The sequence below is a fragment of the Siphateles boraxobius genome, unplaced genomic scaffold, assembly GCF_051911475.1.
Source record: "Siphateles boraxobius isolate OS27281-9 unplaced genomic scaffold, OSU_SipBor_1 68, whole genome shotgun sequence".
In the NCBI taxonomy this organism is placed as follows: Eukaryota; Metazoa; Chordata; class Actinopteri; order Cypriniformes; family Leuciscidae; genus Siphateles; species Siphateles boraxobius.
In genome coordinates, this window is record NW_027509195.1 from 3,589,882 (window position 1) to 3,610,258 (window position 20,377).

General features: G+C 42.4%; 1 long non-coding RNA gene across 1 annotated transcript in view; it reads left to right on the top strand.

The window, feature by feature from the left end:
- LOC143722685 (uncharacterized) overlaps positions 1 to 20,018 on the top strand; it is a 79,616-nt gene extending 59,598 nt beyond the window's left edge. The window contains exons 3-4 of the long non-coding RNA XR_013196969.1: positions 19,560 to 19,648; positions 19,782 to 20,018. This is a non-coding gene — a long non-coding RNA (uncharacterized LOC143722685). The remainder of the gene's footprint in view (positions 1 to 19,559; positions 19,649 to 19,781) is intronic.
- Positions 20,019 to 20,377: the final 359 nt, after the last annotated feature.

Below are 20,377 nucleotides of genomic sequence, written 5' to 3' on the forward strand. Positions count from 1 at the left end.
TGATTCTTCACTTTGTAAAATTAGGCATCATTAGCTCCAGCAAAATAAGAACATAAAGATGTTTTTGTGTGAATCCACTCGCTGTTATTTTAAACATGTTTGTTCAGGTTTTGTTATCAATGTTGTGTTAGGTTGTTTGAGGAGGTGGGTGTTCAGTATTGATCAAAGAGACAACCAAGACTTTCAGACTTGTTCTCTCAGCAGCGTTGACCTCTGACCTGGGCGAGGCAGTTCCTGGCAGGCAACAGGCCTGGATTGTGTTAGGACAGAGAGCCTAAAGCCTCCCACTCATTCTTTCAAATCCCTCCCTCTCTCTTTATGCCACTTTCCCCCCTCTGGAATGTGCTGGAATGTGTACAGACTAATATGAGAGAATAGGTAACAGCAGAGGCTCATGGGTAGGGATTCTCATCCAAGCTTATGTTAAAACTAACAGGCTCTAAACCGCACTCCTGCCAGTAAACCTATTCTGGGTCTATTTTCGTATCTTGTTCACATTTGGTCAGTCCTGCTGTGTGCATTTATTTGAGTATTTCGATTTTTGTTGACAGAAGGACACGGGACCATTAGATCCTTCTTACATCACTTGGCAGCTGTGTGTTCTGGTAGAAAATATGAAACAGGAGTATTTAATTAAAGCTCCAAGAGGTCCAGTCTTTAATGTCCATCCCAACAAAGGGTCCAAACAAATAATCTTTATGGCTAAGCAATGTACATTTTAGGAAAGTTCATTGTAAAGTTGGCAGCCATAATACCACACTTTATCCTAAAAAAAATAAAGGCCCTTTATTGAAATCTGTGGTTCCATGAAGAACCTTTAACATCCATGGAACCTTTTTACTGCATATTACATTACATTCTTACCATGGTATTCCAGTCTGATACCATAACTTTATCACACCACCATTTTTGTATGTGTATTTGTCTCTCCCTGCGGTTTTAAAAATGAATATTTTAGTATATTTTCCTTAAAAGTCTATTCTCCCTTTCCTCTCTTGATTGATATTTCATATGAACTTTTCATGAATTGACATTTTTTATGAATTGAATTTTCCATGATTCTGTTGTTAATCGATGTTGATACTGTTTTGCATGAAGTATTATCTATAAACAGTTAAAATAGTTATTCACTGTAATTTAATAATGCCTTTCTGTGTGACTATACACAGCTGGTGCTTGAAAGCTCATTCCCCTTTTTGGTCTCTAAATGACAGTTTAATTATTGTCCCTTCCCATTCCAAGGAATGGAAATAAAGCTGAGTTTATGAACATTTTATGACAAGGGCCAAAGGATCCTTGTCATGCTTCATCCAAGTAAAACAAAATCCAGAGTATGTTTTTGGCAATGTTCAATCAGTCAATGACCCTGAGATCAAGAGCATTCTGGGAATGGCAGACTAGTGCTCACAATGAAGCAACATTTCAGCTGAACTACTTCATTTGCAAACAAAATGAGATACCACCAGTTCTCACGGTGAACAGTGACCTTATAAAGAACCCTGTCCAGGACACTGCCCTTTGATTTGTTTCATTTTACAGGTTGTTTGATCAATACTTGATTGGTCTGCAGATATTATGAACAAGTGATGATTGGTGGATTGGTATATTAGAAGGTCATTAGTAGCTCTGTCTTTCACTCAGTTTAGACTGTGATCCGTAATCACTCCACTCTATGAATCATACTTTCCCGTCACACAGTAGTACACATTTAGAGGACTTTTAACCCTACAGTGTTTGATATACGTTCCAAATTGGATCAAAATTGGTTTTTGTTCCTTGATGTCATTCTCTAGTCTAGATCTTCAGAAACAGCCTGCTTTTTGCTGGGGTTTAAAAAAACAACAACTGCGTTTTGTCTATTAAATTAACTAACTATCTCTGTGTTCCTTACACTCGGCAAATGGAAGTTAACTCAATACACTTGGAACTACATTTATAATTTTTGTTGCATTAAAAGAAACCGGGCAGTGGATTTCTAGTTCACAGCACATGTTATAATTTTATGCATTTTGAGAAAGATGAGTACTGTAAGAGGCGGTGGTATTATTTTGAGGATTTTCTGTTGTTTCTGAGTTTTTGGGGTTACCATTCACTCTCAGAATTTTTTTACAAAAGCTGTCACTGGGACAGTACCCTTTCAAAAGATACACCTTTGTACCTAAAGAGTGGATATTAGTACCTTAAAGGTACTTATTGGAGACAAAAGTGTACATACTAGTAACTTAATGTTACAAATTATAACTTTTTTTAAAGGATACCGTCCCAGTGACAGCTTTTGCTGTTTTTTTTCTGAGAGAGTTGCGCTGAAAAAACGAAGATTCTGCTTTTTTTACGATTATGTAACAAAAAGTAACATTAACTACATGCTAATATGTGCTATTGCAACCTGAAAGAAATTTATTTGACAAGTTTAATTTTAACATAGTCAATCAATAGAGTGCAACAGTCGGGTTCCTGAAGTAAAATAAACTCCATAATTTTTTGTTCCATAGGGAAATTGATTTTTTAACGATAACTTATTAACCTTTGAAGACAGCCTTACTGTGAGCTGCGAGGTAGTTAATCGATGGTATTTTCTTCGGTTTAAGGCATTAGCCAGTATTATTTCAACTTAGATTTAAAATAATCGTGTTTAACAGCTGAATTTGTGGTGAAAAACTACATTACCCATGATGCTGTACAGAAAATTACACCAATCAGAGAGTCGGAACAAGTAAAATGTGCCAAAAGATCTCTCTTAAGCCCCGCCCACTCCCATGAAGTATGACTCAAATCCCGTAACTAGTCGGTCTCCCTACACTCTATGTTTTTAAATATACAATTAACATTTTTAAATGAGTAGTTTTATATTTCTCCATCATTTTTAATTCCATCATGCTGTTTGCAATGCTTCATGGGATTGTAGTTCTTTCCCCAACTAAAGCCGTTAAGTACACAGTCTTGTACCTTTGTATTTTTATTAGATTTTCAAAAACTTTTGGTAACGCTTGAGATTACAGCCCGGAAAGTACTGTGTAGTTAAGATGAATTTACAGCGTAACTTTCTGTAATTATAGTGTACCTATGAAGTACTTGCATGTAAGTAGGGGAACAATAAAGTTTGGGGAATAAAAGGGTAACAACCAGGAGAATTAAAAAAATATTTATACTGTAAGTATTATAGATAATAAGTAACTAAGGGCCCTTTCACACCTACCTTGTTTGGTCCGGACTTTCGGACTTTTCAGTTTGGTCCGAATCAAAATTACAGGTGTGAAACCAAACAGATGAAATTTGGTCCGACGAAAAGAGGTAGTCTCGGTCCGGATCAAACTGAACAAAGGTTTGGTTAGTTTCTAGTGTGAAAGCATTTCTGTATGGTTCGGATTTTCAGACCTTTTACAGGAAGTTCCGGTGGTTCCCACATAGCCAAAAAAACAGAAGGTGGCAGGAAAAATGAGCCGTACGCACATGGGGAGAGGAGACGAGGTTTTTAATTGAAGTATGACATAATGACATAATTAGAAGTCAACTGGAAAACATGCACAAAAAAAAGAGCTCGCATGATTGCTTGCAGTCTTCTCCTCCTTTCCTGCCGGCGACGATAAAATGTTCAAACGACGAGGACGTTCATTTGGCGAATTTGAACTAGCCTTGTGTATAGTTGGCGCTGCAGGTAATTGTGCCATAAAAATAACAATACAGTTGCAACGATATGCGTCTGTTCATTCATGTTGTCAAAGTTACCCGCCGCATTGACAACACGCTGACGTCAGACGCACGTCCATTTACAAACCAAAAAATGTCGAGATGCAGCCCACATAGATGATGACGACAGGACGCAAGTATGTCACGTAAAGTTCTGTAGTGCGCTCGCATAATTGCAGTGTGAAACCAAACCAAAACTTTCTGAAAGTATAAAATGTATCAAAATGTGAACTTTGGTTCGGACCTTGGTGCAGACTTTCAGGTGTGAAAACGCCCTAAGTGGTACTTATTCTACTATTATGATACAACAATCATACATTTGGGAGCAATTTAGCGAGAACATACACTTTGTACCCTTTTGTAATGATTGTGTACCAATACAAACTGTAGGCTTTTTAAAAACTACAGGGTACATATCTATGCAGTTCTAAGTTATTTTTATATATATATATATATATATAGCAAAAGTGCAGATGTTTAAGTTTGAGCTTACATGTTTCAAGGCAAGTAAAGCTAAAACTATTGCAATTTTTTTTAAATACTGGGAAATATATTCTTGCTCCATGTAGTTACAGGGTAAGTGTGACATTGCAGGCCGTAAATTAAACTGGTGCTTGTTACCATCTTTTCCATGTAGTTACAGGGTAAGTAGAACAAAAATACATACACAATCTAATATCACGGACACATAAACCTTTATTTGAAAAACAACTTAATTCAAAACAATTAATTTCAAATGCTTAAGTCTTGACAGAAAGCAAAACATGTTGCTCTTGCACGTTCTACATGCTCTCAGTTTCATAAGAGTTTGCAATCAATGAATGATGTGCATTTTACCTAGCGGTTGTTAATGATCTACTGTCCTTTTGATAAATTATGACAGTGTTTACTTTATGGTGTTTATATTGTAATGATTATAGAGTGCATCTCTCCCTCTTCTCTCCATCACAGGAAGGAAATAATAAGAACATTATCTAACATATTCAATATATAGATTTTATAGTATCAGCAATTTTAAATGCATACATTGTATCAGCAAAATCCAATTTCGGTCAACCTCTCATTTGTATTGATGTATTAGAACATAAGACTTGTTTCATTCAGTATATGTACTGATATTGGTTTAAGTATTGATATTATTTTTTTTAAAAGGTCTTAAAAAGTCTTATTGGATTTTAAAAACTCTGCAGATACCCTGCGAGGAACATTTATTTTATACCTTTATTAAGTATGAATTAGGCTATTATTACAAATGATCATATAATGGCCTTCCGGTGGCAACTCATTACACTTCTCATTTATTACAGTAGAGGGCAGAGGTACAGTTTGCAGGTGTTCTACAGGTAATTGCAACGGGTTTGCCTTGTCCTTTTACTTTTTTTTTCACACTCCTCACTTCTCCTTCACCTTCACCATTAGACCATTTCCGTTACGGTGACGTCTCATTATTGTGACTTCAGTATCTACGGGTAAAACTGAAGATGAGTGAAATCAAGCCTCCCATATCACATGCCCCCTGCATACCTAATAAACCATGTGTGAAGCGGTTTCCAAAACAACCGGGGAAAGTTAGGGAGGGGGCATCGGAAAAGGCTATCCTCCATGCTGGTCGGAGCACTCCAGACAGCTGTTATCGGAACAATGCACACTAACTGCCGAGGAAATAACAGCGTCCTGCTGCCTCTACCCACTTCCATCTGCATTCCTCTTTCTCCCTTTCTTTTTGTCTGTCCTGGCCATTAAAACAAACAAACAAAATGCAATTAAAAGGTCCTATTCTCTTCTCGCTTATCGCATTTTGAGGGCTTGTTCTCATGCATTCGAGGTCTTTCACACATTGTTGCACTTTTTCACTCTGTCTTGCGTAACCCAATCTCTCCTCATTTTCTCCCCCCATCTCCTGCGGGGGATTCAAGGACGCCAGCACACTCCGAAAAATCCCAAAACATCTCCCCCTCGTCCTGAGTCATTACCCTCTCACCTCTCTAGTTTTGGCTGGACTATATTATGTCTCTTAGACTCAAAGATTCCCACTGATAAAAAAACAACATTTTTTTCCCTCAATATTTTTGTCTCGTTTGCAGTACAAATATCTAAACATTCTTAAATCAAGGCACATTTACTTCAGAAGCAAAACAAATATTAAGTCTTATTTTCTGTCAGAATCATAATTAAGTGACTTAATGCTTAAAACAAGAAAACAAATCTGCCAATGGGATAATAAAGACATTAATTTAATAGACTTAATTTAAAGGGAAAACTAATCTATTTTTCTTTATTTCCCCATTGCAGACATTTTTTTTCTTGTTATAAGGATAGAGTCACTTACATTTTCATGTATTTTTAAGAAAACCGGACTTTTTATCTTATGTAATATTGCTCAAGTAAATGTGTCTTGATTTAAGAATGTTTAGCTAGATACTGGAAAACAAAAGAAAAATACTGAAGGAGAACTTATTATTTTTTTTTTTCAGGGCATCACATAAACACAACATAGCTCATTTGCAAATGTTCCCAAGTAACGCGACATACTTAAATGCTCCGTCATGTGTGCTTTGCTTGGGTGGATCCTATGGGAGTTAAACTAGTGTAAATACTATCAGCACTAGAGACCTGTCCCAGGAATTGTGTTTAATTAACACAGTCTGTTTTGCTGTCATTAGAGCAGAGGTGCAGCTGTCTGAATAGTGGTTTTGGCATGCCATGAAAAGAAATGAGGCTTGAATTGTGCACTTATCACTGGATGAATTCTGCAGGTATCAGTAAAAGGTGTGGTGCAACAGCACGGATCCAAGCACATTTGACTTTATTAATAATTCAGTTTCATTAATAATGACAGATGTACAAGGGTAAACAGTGCCAGACTTTTAGAGCGGGGGTAGTTTCATCAGTGTATCTGTAGCTTGTAGTATTGTCATTTTTATTTTTTTAAAGAAAAGCATTAAATAAATATAAATTAATATCTTGTAAATAAATAAAGTCATGAAACTCTAGAGAGCGCAGGCTGGTAGGTCCTTTATATGCAATCTGCAAGCAATCACATCATTACCTCATGGCACAAGCTGATTGGCTTCTGCTGATCCTGCAGCCAATGAGATTGCTTGCTCAACATTTAAATAGTCTGGTTCTTTGTTTGCTATAAGCTAGTCCTGCAGTGGTATCAGAGTTGCTCTGAAACCCTCCACCTCCCCAGCTCCACCTGCCTAGATCTGCTACGTGATTGATATATGTCTATTTATGCAGCAGCAGCATATCTTACAAGCTCACAGCAGCGCATCTGTTAGCAGTAGCAAGTCCATACTTCCTCTGAAGCAGCAGCAATAATCTACAGCAGCAGCAGCATATCTACTGTAGTCCTTCAAGACCAAATACATTAACATTTCTAATAACATGCTAAAACTATTGACCATCAAGAGTTGTCATGATTGAAATGTAAAACATAAAAGTAATCCATACCACTCCAGGGGGTTAATAAAGGCCTTCTGAAGTGAAGCGATGCATTTGTGTAAGAAAATTACCAATATTTAAAACATTATAACTTATAATAACTGGCTTCTTTACGCGAGTCTAGTTCTGGCGGAAGAGTGACATTTGACCCGATGCATGACGTATTGATGAATGCGTAAGCGCAGAGGACAGACAGTGCTGAATTAGAAGTCTGAAATGAGAATTTTTACAGAGAAATGTCAGAGAAGCTTGAGTTTGTTGCCCAGCTCTATTAGTTTGAACCGCAAGAGGCGTCTACTCTCACCTAAGCTTACGCTACTCCTACATCATACATCATGTGTCGGTACTCGACCCTCTCATAAATGCGCAGACGGTACCGGAAGCTAGGGATTATAGTCTTTAACGTTATAAATACAGATTTTTTTTTTTTTTTTACTAAAACACATCTTTTTGCTTCAGAAGGCCTTTATTAACCCCCTGGAGCCATATGGATTACTTTTTTGGTGGATGGATGGATGCGCTTTTTTGGGCTTCAAGATCTAAGGTACCATTCACTCCTATTATAAAGCTTGGAAGAGATTTATAATTTTGCTGAAAGAAGAATGTGTTCAGTTCATGTTTCCCTGTGTGTCTGTATTGCTGTCACCTATTCATCAATTATCTCGTTAGTCATGTCAGCTGTGTCTCGTTTACTTGATTAATCCCTGTGTATTTACACCCTGTGTTTGGTTCAGTTCAGTTGTCAGTTCTATGTCGTTTTATGTTGGTTCTGTTCTAGGGGCCCGTTTTCATAAAGGAGGTTAAGTGAAAACCCTGAGTATGTTAACCCTGAAATGAGGGAAACTCTAGTTCTCTTACGAGAGGTTCTCTCGTATTGTGTAAGCTAGTTTACGCTACGGGTAAAGTCATCTTTGCTCAAGATATTGAAGCCAAAAATTATCCTTAATTTTGTATTTATTGTCAACGCAGTGCAGCAGCCAGCAGACCTAGAGCAGGCCATCTTCACACAGCATTGGTTGCCTACCACTGAGCCTCGCGCGTGACGTCACGTCCAATGACGTCATAGCCTGCCAAAATGTGGGTGGCTTAGTGTATAAAAGCCAGGCTCGTAGGCTGCGTCACTGATTTCATCATCTTCAGCGAAGCTCTCCGCATCGCTGACTCTGAGAGAAGCCTTCCGCCGTCGAATCTAGCGACCAGCAAGCCGAGGAAAGTGCCTGAAGAAGCCGGCCGTCTTCGCCACCTTCAGCCATCCATGCCTGCTACGCCATCCGGCGTGTATCCTTTTTTGTGCTTTGCAAACTGTGTGTATTCGCCGCTGCGACACTCACTCTCTCTCACTAAAAGAGCACGAGTGTTTGATACAAAATGCCTCGCCTTTCTTGCGGCTCATTGTGAAGTGCTTCCGCTGTCGACCCTGCGGGCTCGACTCGAAGCCTTCACACCGAACGCTGTCACTCCACCCTCTGGACCGCGCACCCTCTGGAGGTGCCATGCTCAGAGGATGCCGGAGCCTGTGGCCACAGTGAAGTGAAGGCCACTCTCTCCTTCTCCGCCCCTCCCGGACGTCTAAAGCCTGCAGGACCACCTCAGCCCTTGTAGGTCGAGCTTTCGCTGCCGCCGGACAAGCTGCTTCCGCCCTGCACTCGGTGGCCGTGCTGCAGATCCTTCAGGCTGATCTCCCCCGTGAGTGGGACGAGAAAAGCAAGGACCCGGCCGCCATTACAGATTTGAGGAGCACGACGGATCTCTCCCTTTGCACTACGAAATCTGCAGTTCAGGCAATGGGCAGATGTATGGCCTCGCTCACCGTCACAGAGAGGCACCTCTGGCTGACGCTGGCGGACATGAAGGAAGCGGAGCGGTCCGTGTTCCTCGACGCGCCGTTCTCCCCTTCCGGTCTCTTCGGCCCAGCGGTGAACGGGATCGTCGACCGCTTCTCCGAAGTGCAGAAGACCACACAGGCCATGAATCTCTTCCTGCCGCGATGCGCTAGCTTTTCTACAAGCCACCCACTTAAGCCGCCTGCACAACACGGTTGCCAGCGCCCAGCCCAGCCTCCGCAGAGCCGACAGGGCGGCCGCCCTAGATCACGCTCTTCCGGACGCAGGCCGCCTCCCCCCTGGGGACCCCGGCCCAAGGTTGTGCTGAAGCCCGAGCAGGGAAAGTCCTCCTAGCAATGCCAGTGAGGAAAAGACACCTTGGTCTCGCAGCGGCCGGACCACCGTCAAAACATCTCGTCCTGTCAGTCCCCTCAGAGAAGGCTACTGCAGACATGCATATTGCAGCCAACGAGTCGGCAACACAGCCCGCTCGCCTGCACACAAACGCCGTTTTCACGGCGACCCAGAGAAATCTCAGAAAGAGTATAAATTCTGGTTATCCGGCTCACGCCGAGTGTGTTTTGTGTGTAGAAAACGTGCCCACAAGTCAGTGCTCACGCCTACACATAAACACTATGCCCCATGTATCTCACATGCTCACAGAGCCCACTCTCATAAAGCTGGCAAATGCCGCTCGAGTGTTAGATGTAGAGAATGTGCCCACAAATCTGTACTCACACCTATTCGCTGTCCGCTCTGTTACACGGCAACAGCCTCACAGCGGCCATGTTATGAACGTAAGTCATGTGACCGCCCACGAGCGCTCACGCTTACTGACAAACACTTCGCCCCAGGCTCCGCTCGCGATAAATATAGCCATGAAATGTTCCCCATTCACAGTAATCGGGTCATCTCAAGTGGTACAGGCAGTTACAGCTGTCAGCGAGCCGCCGTTACTGAGATCAGAGAGTGCGCGCGCCCCGCTCACGCCTCCGGTACATTTTCCAGAGTCCGCGAAGCGCGGCGAACGGAAACCATTCTGCTCCTAGCTATACATGTAGAAGCATGGAAGACTATTCCAGGTGTGTCAGATTTGGTGCTAAACACATTAAGTCAAGGCTATTCGCTTCAGTTCGCTCGCCGTCCCCCTCACTTTCGAGCTCGGACCAAGACGAAAGTGAAAGCGGATGTAGCGCATCTACTCCGCGCAGAAATAGCCAAACTGCTGTGCAAAGGGGCCATAGAACCAGTACCTCCTTCTTAGAGCGAGTCAGCTTTTTACAGCCGTTATTTTCTCGTACCCAAGAAGGACGGAGCTCTAAGACCTATCTTAGATCTGAGATATTTGAACAAAGCTCTCATGAGACGGCCGTTCAAAATGCTCACGACCAGACAAATCCTTGCGCAAATTCACCCGAGGGACTGGTTTATCTCTCTCGATCTGAAAGATGCATACTTTCAGATCCCGATAGCCCCACGTCACAGGCCATTCTTGAGATTCGCCTTCGACGGTCGGGCATATCAATACACCGTCCTCCCGTTCGGCCTATCCTTAGCGCCCTGCACATTTACGAAGTGCATGGATGTGGCTCTCGCTCCCTTGAGAGTGAAAGGGCTGCGAATTCTGAACTATTTGGACGATTGGCTGATTTTAGCCCAGTCAGAGATAGAACTGTTTTCTCACAGAGCTGTGCTTCTTAGCGATCTGGAAAGCTTGGGTCTCACGGACAACTGGACCAAGAGCTCATTACTGCCCAGTCAGTCAGTTTCCTTCCTAGGAATAGAAATGGACTCTGTGGCTATGATGGCCCACTTATCGACACAGCACGCGTGCCGTGTTCGACAGCTAGCCGCGTCTTTCCAGGAGGGCAGCATTACACCTCTGAAGACATTCCAGAGGATGCTAGGCTGTATGGCATCAGCTGCGGCTGTGCTTCAGTTGGGTCTGCTGTGCATGCGCCCGCTACAATGCTGGCTGAACACCCAAGTGCCTCACCGGGCTTGGGTTTCAGGCCACAGACGAATCGGAGTGACTCAGAGCTGCGTTTCGGCTCTGCAGCCCTGGTTAGAGGCCGACTGGTACCAGCGGGGAGTGACAATGGGGGCTGTTTCACACCGATTGGTCATCTTGACGGATGCCTCCAACCTAGGTTGGGGTGCCGTTTTCGGGGGCAGACCTGCCTTTGGCCTGTGGTCAGACCAAAAGAAACGATTCCATATAAACTGTCTGGAAATGATAGCGGTCGAGAATGCGCTCAAACGCTTCCTCCCGTTCATACAGGACCACCATGTACTGGTCCGCTCGGACAACATGTCTGTGGTGTCCTACCTAAACTGTCAGGTCGGCGTCAGATCCAGAAACCTCTGCTATCTGACGGAACGCCTTCTTATATGGTCTCAGGGCCACCTGCGCTCGCTGAGAGCCGCGCATGTGCCAGGCCACTTGAACGACGGTCCAGACAAACTGTCCAGGAACTACGTTCCCTCAGGGGAATGGTCCCTGCACCCCCAAACAGTCCAGTTACTGTGGCGGCTCTTCGGCAAAGCGAAAGTCGACCTGTTTGCATCAAAAGACAATGCTCATTGCCCGCTGTTCTTTTCAAAGAACGAGGATGCGCTGGCCCAAATCTGGCCCAGTCTCCCACTTTATGCTTTCCCTCCGGTCTCTCTGTTACCACAGATAATCAAGAGAATCAGGGAAACGCGCCACTCGGTGCTCCTTATAGCCCGCGCTGGGAGAATCAAACCTGGTTCCCGGAGCTGATGCGGCTGTCCTACACAGCCGATTCCGGTGAGGAGAGAACGGATACCCGTTGTACTGCCAGAAGGAGTGATGAACACGATTACGTAATCCAGAGCTCCCTCTACGAGGCGGCTTTACGCGTCTAAATGGTCGGTTTTCTCCAAATGGTGTGCTGATTGAGATCTAGACCCACAAATGTGTGGGGTCCCGGGGTTGCTTAGCTTCCTTCAAGAGCTGTTGGATAAGGGCAGGTCCCCATCCATGCTTAAAATCTATGTGGCGCCCGTCGCAGCGTTTGCTGAGTCGACGTGCGGCCAGTCAATAGGAAGGAACGAGCTCATCATTCGCTTCCTTAGAGGAGCTAGAACGATGAATCCCCCGCGACCCCCGTCGGTTCCCATGTGGGATCTTTCACTGGTACTAGAGGCCCTGAAAGCTTTCCCCTTTGAACCGAAAGAGTCCGTGGACCTAATGTACCTCTCGCTCAAAATCGTTTTCCTGACAGCTCTGTCATCAGTTAAACGTGTGGGGGATTTTCACGCGCTATCTGTTAGAGCAGCGTGTCTTGATTTCGGGCCAAATGACTCTAAAGTCATCCGCCGCCGCGAAACAGAGCCTGTCCAGATGGATAGTGGAAGCTATCGCATCTGCTTATATGTCTAAAGGTCTGCAATGCCCCTTGGGCATCAGGGCGCATTCCACCAGAGGCGTGGCCTCGTCGTGGGCTTGGTTCAGTTGAATTTCCATTCATGACATTTGTGAGGCGGCAGGCTGGGCCTCTCCATCCACATTTGTTAGGTTTTATAACCTGGAAGTTCCCGCCTTGCAGGCTAGACTTCTGTCAGTGTGAGCAGTGTGTTTGTCCTGCCCAGATTATCATCCGCAGACTTCTCTCACGTTACACTAGCTCTCCTGGTTGAGCTGCACTATATGGTGAATAGTTATATGGACCGGCGACGCCGCTCTTGATACCCTGTATGTGCTTATAACATGTGCTGGCCCGCTTTGCCGGCCACCTGTTCCCACTTATCTATGTTCCCCGGGAATCCCTGGGACTCATGAAGTGGAGGCTGGGCGCGCACGGCGTTGACAATGGGTTCCCGTAGCGTAAGCTAGCTTACGCAATACGAGAGAACCTCTCGTAAGAGAACGATACTCGGTTACTAACGTAACCTCGGTTCTCTCTAGAAGAGGGAACGAGTATTGCGTAACCTGACCGTGCAGGCGCCACGAGTGTTTTTCGCTTCAGCTGATGAAACCAGTGACGCAGCCTACAAGCCTGGCTTTTATATGCTAAGCCACCCCCATTTTGGCAGTCTATGACGCGTAATGGCTCGAAGCGCCCTCGTTGGACGAGACGTCACGCGCGAGGTTCAGTGGTAGGCTGCAGCAGTTGCCGCAGGGCAGCCAATGAGCACGCAAGATGGCCTGCTCTAGGTCCGCTGGCTGCTGCACTGCATTGACAATAAATACAAAATTAAGGATAATTTTTGGCTTCAATATCTCGAGCAAAGATGACTTTACCCGTAGCGTAAGCTAGCTTACGCAATACTCGTTCCCTCTTCTAGAGAGAACCGAGGTTACGTTAGTAACCGAGAATCGATTTTCCTTTTCAGAATGGGAGGTAACTCAAAACTGAGAAAGCAGGCTAAGTCAAATCCATTTCTGAAAGAGAGGTAACTACGAATCAGTTACCATGCTAACTTATTCTGTGAACCTAACCTAGGGTGCGTTTCCCGTACAACGACGTAACTCGCTGCTTAACTAACATAGTACATTGCATCGCTGAAGATACTAACTAGCTTGTCACGACTGTTTCCGAAACTGTATTGTCGCAAATTGGTAGTTCAACCACATCGGTTAATGATGTCACAGAGGTAGTGGAGTAATAACTGATTTCCATTGCACGAGAGTAATGTTAAAACTTCATGCTGATTTGTACTCGGCTTTCGCCAAGATGAGCACCAACTAAGACGTAGCTTTACAGTAACCTATGCTTCTCCATCCATTTACGCTTCTTTCCAAATGGTGATGTGAATCTTCTTCTGTCTGGTGTTAATAGTGTATTTGCACACACAACGGCTGGCGTCCCAGAGTCACCCCCCTCCGTCCCCCACTCAACTCAGCCCAGCTTACTGACCTTTACGTCCCTCCTGCTGCTGAGGCTGCTCCTTTGACCTAACCACAATCTCTCACAACCTCTCCACAACCCGACCATACGCACCAACCCGTTTGACTAAGGCTGTCGAGCCCCACTGTGGACGTTAAAGCGGCCAGTTGCAACGGTTCCGTATGGCATACTACCGCAAAACACAATATCTGTCCAAACACCAATCCTCATTCACGCAAAATACACAGGAACGTAATAACTGTAATTACTATGCAAACTATACAAATACACCAACAGACTCATCAAATTTTCAAGAATTTTTCTAAACCGTAGCATGGCGGCCTGTACACAGCCAGCCAGACTCTTTCCATCTCAACCACAGCCAGTTGCTGCTCCTCTCTGCTGCTTCAGATAAGTTCTTTACTGTGCGACGCAACTCTTGGCCACTGAATCCGACGTCTCTGAGGAACCGGGTTGTGGAGTGTGCCAAAAATCCTCGACAACCCACTTCCACTGGATAAACCCGGACTCTACATCGTCGCTGTGCTGCTTCAGTGGCCAGCTGAGCATACCACAGTTTCTTCCTGTCATATGCCTCATCTACAGCATCCTCCCATGGCACTGTTAACTCTATCAGTTGAACAATGCGTGCTGATCCAGACCACAAAACAATATCTGGTCGGAGGTTAGTGGTGGCAATCTCAGGTGGAAAAATAACCCGTTGATCAAGATCAGCCAGCATTTTCCAGTCCCTAGCAGCTTCCAGTTGTCCTGAATGAGAATTGGTTTTAACACCTTATATTGTCTTCTGTGTGTAATGTTTTGCTAGAACAGGTGGCAACTTATTGGTCATGTTACGCTTGTCTTCCAATGCTAAAGCCAAACATCGGAGTACTTGGTCATGTCTGCAAGTAAACCGACCTTGGCTAAGAGCCATCTTACATCCTGTCAAAATGTGCCTTAATGTGGCAGGTGATGAACACAAGGGACAAGAGGGATCATCTCCTACCCAGAGGTTTGGGTTCTAGGGTGATGGGAGAACATCATATGTTGACCTGATAAGGAAACTGATCCTACTCTCTTCCATTGACCAAAGGTCTTGCCAGCCCATCTTGTGTTGTTCCACACTCTCCCATCTCATCCACTCTCCCTGCTTGGCCTGGGAAATGGCCTTTATACATCTCATCCTCTCCTCCTGCTTTTACACCTCGTTGACTACAAGCTTCCTCCTTTGAGCTGGGGCTGCCTTGTGCCATTTAGAAGGAGCTAAACTGAGCCCAAAACCCCCTCTTCCATGCTGTACCTGCCCCACGATATCACCAATTTGAAGGGCAGCCTTTGCCTCTTCCACAGATTTCTTTGCTGATATATGAACTTATTAACGCTTCCAGCTTATCCACTGTTGTCACAGAAACCTTTTACACAGTCAGTGGCCACAGCAACCTCGGCAGTAGACCAAACTGAAAGCACCAGAGTTCTAGTTTCCCTGGTAGAGCGCAGCTGTTTATGCTCTTCAACCCTTCCACTGCTTGTCGTCTAACTTCTCCCACTCGAACTGTGTCCTTTAGATCCCCATCGTACCATCTCCCAAGACTCTTCACTGGCTTCTCAGAAACTGTTGGTATTGCCTCACCATTAATGAAGAATGTTTTATCTACCACCTTGCCTTTAATTATCGAGATGCTCCTTGATTTAGAGGGCTTAAATTGCATTCGTGCCCATTCAATGTTATCGGTTAACTTACCCAATAACCGATTAGTGCAGGCTACTCTTGTAGTCATGGTTGTCATGTCATCCATGTATGCTCTGATTGGTGGTAGTCGCATCCCAGAAGCCAAGCACTCTCCTCCTACTACCCATTTTGATGCCCTAATGATTACTTCCATTGCTATGGTAAAAGCCAATGGAGAAATTGTGCATCCTGCCATTATTCCAACCTCTAAGCATTGCCATACAGTGCTGAATTCTGGAGTTGAGAAACTAAATTGCAAATCTCCAAAATAGGCTTTCACTAAATTTGTTATCGACATCGGTACCCTGAAAAAATAAAATGCTGCCCAAAGAAGCTCATGTGGCACTGAACCATATGCATTAGCCAAATCCAGGAATGTCACATGGAGCTCCTTCCTCTCCTTTTTAGCTGATTGAATTCGTTGTCAGATAACAATGATGTGTTCTAAGCATCCTGAGAACCCTGGAATGCCCGCTTTTTGAACTGAAGTGTCAATGAAGCCATTCTTTAATAGATAGGTTGACAATCTCTGAGCAATAATGCTGAAGAAAATCTTACCTTCAATGTTTAATAGTGAAATAGGACGAAACTGACTGATACTTGTAGCATCTTTTTCTTTAGGTATAAAGACTCCACCTGCTCGGCGCCATGCTCTAGGTACAACCTGCTTTTCCCATGCCACTTTAATCAATTTCCACAGAATTCGTAGAACTCCTGAAGCACTCTTGTACACTCTGTACGGAACTCCATTAGGCCCTGGAGATGATGAAGCCCTTGCCTTTCTCACAGCCTGCTCTATCTCTTTCCACTTAGGTCCACAGACCACTCATTATTTTAATGAATCTGTTTGAGATCGATTTAACTCTAGATGTTTTGCTATAAATTATGGATATTTTTCTCAGTTATTTTGCTTTATTTCCAGATTCAACCATAGGCTCGTTCTTACATAGTAGAGCATGTTCGCACATGATTACATTTTGTTGAACGATGCTGATAACAACGGAACTTGCGACCATAGTTGGCTAATGATGCTTTTGGGAAACGCACCCCTGGTCAGGAGCAGGTTTTCTTTGGTAAACTCAGTGTTTCTTTCGGTCTTTGGATCAAAGCGCTGTCAATCACTGCTTGGTTCGCGATTCGCAAAGCGGAATCACAGGTCCGCGTTTTTCAAACAGTAGAAGAGAGAGACCTCGACACGTCACTGTTTATGGTATACACACTCAAATATAGTACATATTTTGAAATATCGCACAGTATGTTAATCTGATTACTTTCATGTGTGCCTGATCAAGCCAGTAACGTTAGATTAGCTAACGTAACTTCGGCAGACTGTATAGAGATGACTTGTCAGTGTTGTTCAGCAACAGCGCACACAACCACATATAAAATAGATAAATATTACTTTATCTGTTGTTTTAAAGACTAAAGGCTCAATAACCTTTTTCCAAAAAAGCTGTGCCGTGGTAAACCTTAAAATGTGAGAACGTTAACTAACACCATAGCTATGCAACTTTGTGTAATTTAGATACTTAATGGGTTTTTGTTTATTTTTACAAAGCAACAGTACATCCAAGGTTTCTTTAAGAAGAAATGTCAGAGACAGATTTTATGCATAGAACGTTCCCACACACACACACACACACACACACACACAATGTTTGTGTTGAGAATAAAGCATGTTAAATTACTAATTAATGCCTAGGTGATGTTTTCTATTTATTAGAAAAAAACGGTGTGGTCCAATCCATGTAAAATACAAAATGATTTTCAGGCTCTTGTTCAGTGCCACATTCAATACCATCTATATATTAATCTATATACTTTGCACTGGGCATTGCAAAGATTTTTTAAATCGTGCTTAATATTTTCTAAACAAGTATTTATTTCCAGCAGAATTTTCTGATTTCCAATGGGCCCACCCTGACTTGTTCTTGGTCCCCCCCTAACCCCACATTTATAAAATCCTGGTATCCACCTTATTCCTGACGAGCTTACTGCGTTTTGAATTATGGGTGGCACTTCCGGTTTGGGGAACTCCCATTCAAAAAGACTGAAATGAATCATTTCAAATCATAAGGTTGCCCTACAAATAAAGCTGATCCGTCAGTTTGACTCAATGAGCTATCAGTTTTCTTTCATGTTTTATCTAAGAATAACATCAGAATAACATCAGAATAACGTAACACTTGGTATTTTAACGTGACATATTATAACAAGAATATCTATAGTAAGAGCTCTGCATTCTTTTCCTCGTGATTATTTTCTTTTTTACTTTTGAATTTCGCTGTAATAGTATGATAAAGGTCAACATATACTGCACATTTGTGGTCTGTTCTCCCGATTTAATTTACGATGTAGCCTATACCAATTCACTGGAATACTCCCCAAATCCTGCACGTCTCTTTCCAGGTTTGGTTTCACAGGTAAATTTACAATTTATTATCTGTCAAAATGACTGAAATCACTTTAAAATAGTATCACGCAATGCTGAAGTAAAACATTTTTTTATTAATAAGGCAACGTATGTTACATAATACAGATTACCGCCGATGTTGCTGTGGAAAGATACTTTTTCATAGATTATTCATGGTCTGTTGAAAGTACCTTGTTTACGCTTTTACACTTTTAAATGTCCTTTTAATGTTCAATGGTTGAAGGGTAAGTAGAATAATGTAATGTCATCGTACACGGTTTAAAAATATATTATTGCGTCCAGAGCTAGTCTTTCACTGATTGTTTACAGCTTCACGGAAGTTACACCCATAATTCGCGCAAAGCGTCATGGGGCGCAGGAATACTGTGGATAGCCCCTGTCTCCCCCTTTGTAAAGCGTAAGCGATGTTTAAATACTTCATTCATTTACGCTGCAAAAATGCTTTTCTTACTCAGCATTTTTGAGTAAATGCTGAGTAAAAAAAAATAAGCAAAAATTCTACATGCATTTGACATAAAACAAGTAAAATTATCTTCCAGATAATTGGCAAAATAAGAAAAATGTATGGAGCTGTGAGAAGGGAAAGGACAGTGTGCCTCACTCTCACGGTCTTTCTTAGAAGCTTTGTGTTTCCTGGGCACAAACCCGTGAGAGCCATCAAAGAGGAGTTTAACAAGATTGCAGGTCAGTGGTGTAGAAATCGGTTTAAATGAGGCTTGTCTGATAAATGACGTTCACTTGATTGCTGCGACCTCTGAAAGTAACCTAATAATTATAATTTACTTTAGGATTTCCAATGTGGTTGGATGCATCAAACCTTCCAAAAATGAAACTGATTACTGTATGGAATGGAAGGGTAGACAAAGATATAGGCTATGCCGTAACCACCACCACACCTGTTAAATACATACAAATTATTCAATTTATTCGGTCATCTTTATTTCCTATAAATACAAAAGCAACAGGTATTCTTTTTCCTGTAGCATTTTAATATTCTTCCAATACTTGGTATAGTGGCTTGGTATCCAATACTTGGTATCTCCTCTTCATCTATCAGTGGTGGTGGTGTTTTGTGAGTCTCTGCCTTCTTGCTGTTGGCTAAATAGAAGTCAATTGTTAATTGCACTGCCCTAATAAAGAAATGTAGCAGTAGCAGGATGGATTAGAGAACATTTACGTGAAAAGAGCATTAGACTTTGTAGAAAAAGCTGCTGCACATTGAAACAGACACTGAATGATATTTATTTAATATGTCAAATGTTTGTAAAGTCATGTAGCCCACACCTATTAACCTTCTATGCTTAAAGGTTTACCTGATTTAATTGTGTTTTTAGCTGCTGCCATGTTCTTTTTTTTTCCTCCCGTGGGATACCATGAAAATTAGTTTTATTTCATAACTTACCATTCTGTCAGTTTTCACCTCTGATATTATAACAGTGATTAAGAATTAAACGTGTGTATTGACAAAATAGTTTGAAATTAGAAAAATGCCAAATTGTGACATTGGAGCAGCTAAATGAGTGTTGTTTCTTTAGATATTTTGTACAGAAAATAAAATAATGTTTGTTATTTTCCTCCTGTAGCATCCAGCACTACCGTCCCAAATGAAAGAATGTTCCTCTTGTGATGGAAATAACTGTTCAAGAATATTGAGCTGTTCAGACAGCAACAGGTAAGAAAAAGGACAAAGATGTTATTTTTTTTTATTATTTTTTTTTCCATGTTTCATTTTAAACAGTTGATACAAATCACATATAGCAATGTCCAGCTTAGACTAACATTTTTTTCTTTATTTCCTTCATCAGGGCCTTTTGGAGGCCAGTCAGTGGTTGTAAAAGGATATGGCTCTAAATCTATTTGTGATACCACATCCGCAGTTGGTAGTGTTCAGGGCATCTCATGTTGTGAAGGGAACCTGTGTAACGGTGCTCAGAGTGTCACACAGATCTTCCTGTTCCTCTGCTGTTCTCTGCTCTCCTACTTTCTGCTGCAATGAATCCAGCAGCTCATCAGATTTTACAATGATACACACTGTACTGAATGTACAGTACAGTGTGTATCATTGTAAAATAGCTTGTATTTTGAAATTCTGATGTGACATTTTATGAAATACAATATAACATCACCTTGTTCCTTGAGTCATATTTATTAAAGCTTGAAATTTACTCCATTATGCTTTAGTTCCTGTAAAGGGGGTGGCTCAACTTTAGAACTTCAACTCATGTGTGTCAGAACAGTTTGTGACAGTACATAAATGATTAGAGAAAAAAATAACAAGAAACAGTTATTTCAACGACAAAACATCAAATCTAAAGTGTCACGCAGGGAATTGTGGGAATGTCAATTTAATGTTTTTCACTGTAAATTATACAATGGCTTGTTCTTTTTAACCCTTTCGCAC